The sequence below is a fragment of the Alligator mississippiensis genome, chromosome 4, assembly GCF_030867095.1.
Source record: "Alligator mississippiensis isolate rAllMis1 chromosome 4, rAllMis1, whole genome shotgun sequence".
In the NCBI taxonomy this organism is placed as follows: Eukaryota; Metazoa; Chordata; order Crocodylia; family Alligatoridae; genus Alligator; species Alligator mississippiensis.
Genome location: NC_081827.1, coordinates 6,566,823 through 6,573,638, shown reverse-complemented (window position 1 = coordinate 6,573,638; position 6,816 = coordinate 6,566,823). Strand labels below are relative to the sequence as shown.

The 6,816-nt window shown below is 52.7% G+C and overlaps 1 protein-coding gene across 13 annotated transcripts in view; it reads left to right on the top strand.

The window, feature by feature from the left end:
• The window catches only part of LOC109283187 (collagen alpha-1(VII) chain), a 202,802-nt gene continuing 195,986 nt past the window's right edge, over window positions 1-6,816 (top strand). For 9 of the 13 annotated variants that reach the window (XM_059725738.1, XM_059725732.1, XM_059725734.1 and 6 more), the window contains exon 1: window positions 4-224. The gene's annotated coding sequence lies outside the window, so the exon portion shown is untranslated. Of the gene's footprint in view, window positions 225-6,816 lie in introns of all 13 variants that reach the window. The other 4 variants (XM_059725740.1, XM_059725741.1, XM_059725742.1 and 1 more) reach the window with 3 other exon arrangements.

The following is a 6,816-nucleotide window of genomic DNA, read 5'->3' as shown; positions in this document are numbered from 1 at the left end:
ACTGTGCTGGGAGCTCCACTTCGGCCCCTCGGACCTGCACGCCTGCCTGGGAGCGACAGGAGCCTGGATACCCAGCCCAGCCCTTGGGGGGGATTTTTGACAGCTTGCTCCCAGACAGAGAGCGGCTCGGACCTCCATGGGGACGGGGAAGAGGTTGACGGTGTCCGACGACTGCAGCGTTTCTCTTCCTTGGGGGGAACCCAGCACGTGAAAGCTTCACCCAGGTAAGTCCTGCCAGCGCTGGAGATGCCCGGTCTTAGAGCTTTCTTCAGCTGCTCTGGCAAATGTTGCCCTCCAAAGCAGGTTTAGCATATGTTTGGCTTAGATCAATTGGATATCTGGCGAGGGGAGGGGTGGCGGGGGCTGCATTTGCAGCTGCTGTGGGCTGGAAGATACTTTCCAAGTCTTCAGCATGGTGCTGGAGCTCTGTGGGAACTGCAGTGACTCTTTTGAGGTCATTAAAATGCCAGAGGCCTATTGCTGCTCTAAACTTTGGGAGACTTTCCCCGAGCGATTCAGTAGAAAAGGCCCGGTACCGTCCCTGGTTGTTAGAAGAAGACTGGCAATGAAGGATTGTCGGATGCATCCTGCGCTCAGCCCTGCCGCCTTCCTGGGGCTGTTTCTGGGCACGGCTGCATAGTTGACCCCAGGCATTTCCCTGATCGATAGGACTGAGAGCTGGGTTTGTTTTAACGGGGCGTGCACTTGGGTTTCCCCAAAATTGGTAAAATAACTGGTGCTAGAGGCAAATGGTAGCTTTGGAAGGGAGCTCCGGGGGCATCTAGTCCCACCCCCGTGGATCAATTGTATTAAAACAATAGCAGCCCTAAGGCGGTCACTGTTGTTGGAGTTGAGTATTACAGGGGGTTATTGGAGTGTGTGGGGGCCTGAACTGTCCCAGGGTGTCCACTCTGGCGGGGACATGCAGCCCGGGGAGGGATAGAGCGACACGTGCTATTTCCGTGCCCCTGCTGTATTCTGCTCTCAGTTGCACGGTGGGCAGCCCGGAGGAAACGCGCCGGGCTCGTTGCTCACGACGTGCCTGGGTGCGAGCGACAGCAGCATTTAAGAGATTTGCAAGGCCGTGGCCATGAAGGGTTAGTGCAGGGAAGCCCAGAGGTGACTTAGCCCTCCGGACTAAGGGGCTAAATAGGGCAGTGAACCAATCCCAGACTAACCAGTTAGTGGGGCTAGTAAAGCGGCTCAGTACATTTGGGGTCCATAAAGCCCTTAAAGTTTCCCAGTTGTTCTTAGGCTCAGAGCTGCCCAGCAGCAGGCAGGACCCCCCTCCCTGCCCCTCGCCCCCAAGACATCCTTCCTCGACAGCAAAGCCTGGTAGCCCTTCAAGGCGACTCTCCAGCAGCCACAAACAGTATAGACCAGTGGTTCCCAACCAGCCCGCTGCCGCGGCCTATATGACGTCCCATTAAATGGATGCATGGAAAGAAAGTTGCGTGGGTGCAGCCCGCAAACTGCAAATGTGGCCTGCTGTAGCCAGTAGGTTGAGACCCGCCGGTATAGACCCTATGACACACAGACGAGCACCTCTGATTGCATGCAGCAGAAGGCAGCGACGATGCATGCATCGGCCCGTGTCCTGCGACGTGGAGCAATGCCGTGCAGTCCCCACTTTCCCAGCTGCTGCCTGTAAGCACTGGAAATCCTTCCCATGGGGAAACAGGGAATACTCTATGAACCCTGCAAAAATCTATTGCTCTGCACCCCTGATAACTTAGAAATACCAGAAGGGGCAAGAAGAAGAAAGGCTTAGTAGCATGCAAAGGATTAACAAGGCATCAAGAAAATCCTCCTGGCAGCAAGAGGCAGATTAGGCTGCATTGCATCTTCCCCAGGGAAGTGGTGTCAGTCCATTATAAACCCATTTGAGTGAATTTCTAGTTAATTGATTGCAAAGCGGGAATAGATTAGGTTCACAGTCACCTATATGGACTAACAACCGGGTCCCTCCTGCTCAATCCAGGTCCTGAGTTTTGTATCTTAACTGTTGAGCTCTTCAAGGAAGGAATTGTTTTTGTTAGACCTGTCTGTGCAGCGCCTGACACAGCGCGGCCATAAGTCTAGCCCTGCGGGGGCTGTAGGAATATGAATACTCATAGCCCCCTCCTCTCTCATTCCTATGAGCCGGGAAGGCCCAATGCTTCAATGCTGAATCCAGCCTCACCTTTCCCTAAATGGGAACGAGCTGGCTTGTGATTTTGTTGTTTCTATGAGGCCTAAAGCTTTGCACTGCATTTTCTCAGGCAAAAAGCACCCATACTCGTACGCTCAGAAGGTGGGAGAATGACGGGTGGGTAAAATCTGCCCGTCCGTGGGGGATGCTTCGAGCTGGGTTGGATCGTATCTGCACATCTTGCAATCAGCTCAGGAATGAGCCCCTGAACAGCAGCTGCTCAGCTGTAAGCCGAGACCCACCCCCAAATGGGGAACATCTGGCGAAGGCAGCTGTCAGAAGCCAGTTCACGTGTGATAGGGGTAGCAGGGAGAAGAGAGGAGGGCTTGAACTTGCGCCTCAAGGGCCAGCCTACAGCTGCTGCTGTTAGGACACAGGAGACAGACAGCAGGAAGAGAGCGAGTCCACGGTCCGGTCTGTCGAAGAGGATACGGGTCTCCTGGGGTCGTCCGAGAGAATTACTTTGGGCTCAAGGGTAGGGCTCCCGGTGTTCATTTTGCACATCTCACTGTTGGCCCAGTTCGCCCCAGGTTAGCTTCTGCTGAAGGTCCCGCTGCCAAACCCCCTCGCTGGGAACTCCTTCAGTGCCAGGACAAGGCAAATGGGTATACTCTGAGTTGCTTTGCACCCCCGAGCATGGTATGGCATTGAGCTGTGTCTAAGGCCCCAGGTCCCGTGTGCATCGGGACGCTGAAGTAAAGCGGTGTCCGTCTGCCTGGCTCCGTATGCCGTAAGCCAGAGGTTCTCACATGGGTGCATGGGGCGGGAGGGTCAGTCGACACCCTCGTACATCAGCTGATGCCAGGTAGCGTTGTGCTGAGCCGTGTCATATCTACCAATTGCTTTGCTCTATTCCCTTCCCAAAATGGGACCAATGTGTCTTTGCTGCGATTGCTCCTACAGCCCAGGCCCAGGCTGGGGGTCCTGAGAAGGATCCAAGAGGTGACTCCTTGGGCTATACCCAGAGTCAAATGTCTTCTTCTGTATCAGGGCTGTCCAACCTTTAAGCCCCCCAGGAGCCATACCAGGTGTGCCACGTATATCCTCCTTCCCTCCTCGCTTCATTGCATGGACACATGAACGCAATCTTTTCCCCCCATGGGTACCCTTCCCAACTCTGCATGCTGTGGGCATGCTCTGCCCTTGCACACAGCCCGATCACCACCCCATCCCAGACCTTGCACTAGGGGTAGGGTCCTCAGGCATATGTATGAGGGCGTCTTTCTTGGGGCGAGTGGCAGGGGTGGAGGGAAAGTCATCCTCAGCTTTCTGTGCTGCCACACTGCCTCACCCGCTGGAGCAGGGAGGCTGGAGACAACTCCATATGGAAAACACCCAGGGGATCTGTGCCGGATGCTCAGCTTTCTGTAGGAGGGTGAAGGGCCTGGCTGCTAGTAGGATGCATATTGCAGAGCATCTTGCATGTTGAAAGGTTTTGCAAAGCTCCTTTGTCTGTGACCCTCCAGAGCCCCAGCCAACAGCGGCATCTCTGCCTGTGTGCTGCTGGGCTCCAGCATGTAATATGTGTGTGCGCGTGAGTGTGCTCTCAGTTAAAGAGGCTGGCTTCTTGCTCATGTGCAAGACTCATGTCCTGGGTAAAGGCCAGGACTTCCCTGATTCATCCAGCTGTGCTGTCTAGTGGGCGAGCACAACTCCGGCACAGTGAAACGCTGTCTTCAATTCCCCTGGGCCAGCAGTGCAAGCAGAGCATTGATGTGCAAGAACGACATGAGAGCAGCCCCCCAGGGCAAGCTGACCCCTTTTCTTCAAACTGGCTCCACATGTAGGTTTTTATTGGGGGAGGAGGGGAGGAAAAATGTCCAAAAAAAGGCCTCAAGTGTGCTGTGAGCAGCCAGCTTGGGCTTGGAGAAGGACGGTGAAGTGATTACAATCTTGTCTGGGGCTTAGGGTTCAAATCACCACTCTGCCACAGGCTTCTTATGTGACCCCGGGCAAGTCACTTAGCTTCTCCATGTCTCAGTCCTCCATCCATAGCATGAGGATAACAGCACAGCCTGGGCCCACAGGGGCAATGCAAGGATAAGTACCTTAAAGACTGAAAAGTGTCCAGCTGCTCTGGCCACGTAAATGCCTTAGAGGGACTTGTCTCTTTGTCTTGTCCCTGAAGTTTCTCTCCTAAAGCCACTGTCTGCACCACTGAAAATATTTTCAGGCCCTTTTGCGCACAACCTCTGTTATGCTGTAAAATACCTTGGCTGGGATGATATATGTGGGGCTGGTCCTGCTTTGAGCAGGGGGTTGGACTAGATGTGACCTCCTTCAGTCCCTTCCAACCTGCATTTTCTATGATTGCTTCTATGTAGTTGCCTGTCATTGCAGGGGACTCCCTCGGCGACCCAGGTGGGCCCTCACCTGAGTATCAACCCGATGTGACTCCATTTAAGTCCGTGCAAATCAAATCGGGATCAGGCCCGGGGTGGATTTATCCTGGGAGTTTATCAGCACAGCCCTGATTCTAAAAGGTATCTAGGAGCTGCAAGAGGCCTTCTGGGCAATCAAAGCTAGTCCCTTGCTTTTGCATGTAATTGCTACCTCCAGGATGCCCCCAAATCATCATTTCAATGCCCCCCTCACTGCAGTTCCAAGGCATGGTGCCCGAACCACCAAGAACACCCTAAGTGTGTGCTGACCAGCCTGGAAATATTACCTTTGGCTCTGCAAAGGAGACATTTCCCTTCTGCGAGGGAAAACCAGATAAGCGATATAGTATTGTTGATGCTCTAACAGTGATGAGTGACTGCAGGTGTTTTTAAAGTGGTTCATGCTAAGTATCCTATTGCTTTTGTGCAGTGCAAGCCCTGAAACCAAGGAAAGGTATGGTGTTGAAATGGCTACGTTTCCTCCATACTGGGTGCATCTACACATTCATTAATGCAGCACAGTTACTGCACATTAACTAGGGCTGGTTGGACTCTATGATCTGTTGAGGTCCCTTCTGACCCTAGCATCTATGAATCTAGCATCTATGAATTAAATTTAGTACTTGGGTAACCAAATGCTAAATCAATCTGCAGTAACTTGTGCTACTACACAGTAGCACCGGTGCGTGGGTTTTTTTTGGACCTGAACTGTGCAGCAGTGTATTAGCATGGGTTTTGCCCGGCATGCTGCTGCGCAGTGTTATTAGGCTACTGTGCAGTTAGCATCTTGTGTAGACACACCTGCTGGTTCCCATTTGGCAGCTTTTCTTCTGAAAATGTGGAGCCATGGCTCTTATTTAAGTGTTATAAAAGGGAGGGCATGAAGTGGCCAGTGTTAACGTAGATGCCCGCACCTTATCTGGTTCTGGAGATGTGACTGCTTCAGCTGTTGGCAATACAGCCTGCTAACTTCCTGACTGTTTTATCACTATATCATGCGGGGGCGCTTGTACACGTCACGCGCTGTTGAGATACACGTCGTGAAACGATGCCAAAAATCACCGTTTTGCTAGGTTAGTCGTGTGGTGCTTGACAATGAGTTGATGCATCAGAAGCAACCGCAACAGAGAAGAAATCCTGGACACAGAATCAGGGTCTTTTCTTTAGGCATCTGGATTTATTGACGAGGTATGCACCTGTCCTTGAAAGCAGGCGGTCACAAACAGCGTGCAGGCAAATCCTCCTTTCAGGATTGCAGCCCCAAACCCGTAATTTGTTCCCAGGAAGCTTCTCTGTAGCATGTTAATTAGGGAGACTAAGTCAGGCAGCAAATTCCTTTGCTGTTTGCAACAGCTGCCCCAGAAGAACCCATCGCACTAGGAGGGAGCAAAGGGGGCGTGAGTTCGGCTGCTAAGAGGGACAGAAATGCAGCCAGAGGGCATGGGGATGGATGCAGGAGGGGTTCAAGGCTCCCGGCAGCTGCAGACTCTGGCTGCACACTGCCTTCCCCCCAATGCAGCCACTGAAAACTTAATGCTTTTGCATTATCACTCAGCATAAGATTTGGCAATGAGTGCAGGGGAGCAGGTGAGGGCCTAACTCCTTGGCAAGAGGACACCTCCCTCTGCTCTGCACGACTGCAGCCCATAGCTGTCTGGCCACCGGCTGGAGCCTGTAGCTGTCCTGGGCACAAACCCTTGCAGGTACAGCAGGTGATACAGGATTTCTTCAAAGGCGCTGCAGTGTTTTCACGGGAAGAAAGAGAACTTGTTAAACAGCATGTGATTTCAGCCTAGCAAATCCTGCACGGCCAATGCAGAGGGTTGGGCTGGGGGACCTGCAAGGTGCCTTCCAACCTGATGGGAGGCAGTCTAAGACCATCCATCTGCTCTCTCTATTTCCTCCCAGCATTGCAGTGTTCACAGCCTTAACTCCATCCTCATGGTAGACTTGGTGGCCGTCTATAAGTATTCGAAGGGTGAATATCGGGAGCTGGGAGAAAAAACTGTTCACTAGGGCATCCCAGGGGAAACCAATACTCATCTGCCTTACAGGGCTGCTGCCACCACAGCTGTACCAGCAGACACCCCTGCAATAACTGCAGAATATGGCTGGTTGGCAGAAACCCATGCTGGGTCTAGCTCATGAAGAAGTTGTCGGTGTATGGGCAAGGGGGTGCAATCTTCTCATTTGCCTATAGTGGCAAAATGTAGTATACACTGAGCTGACATTGCCAGGACCTGG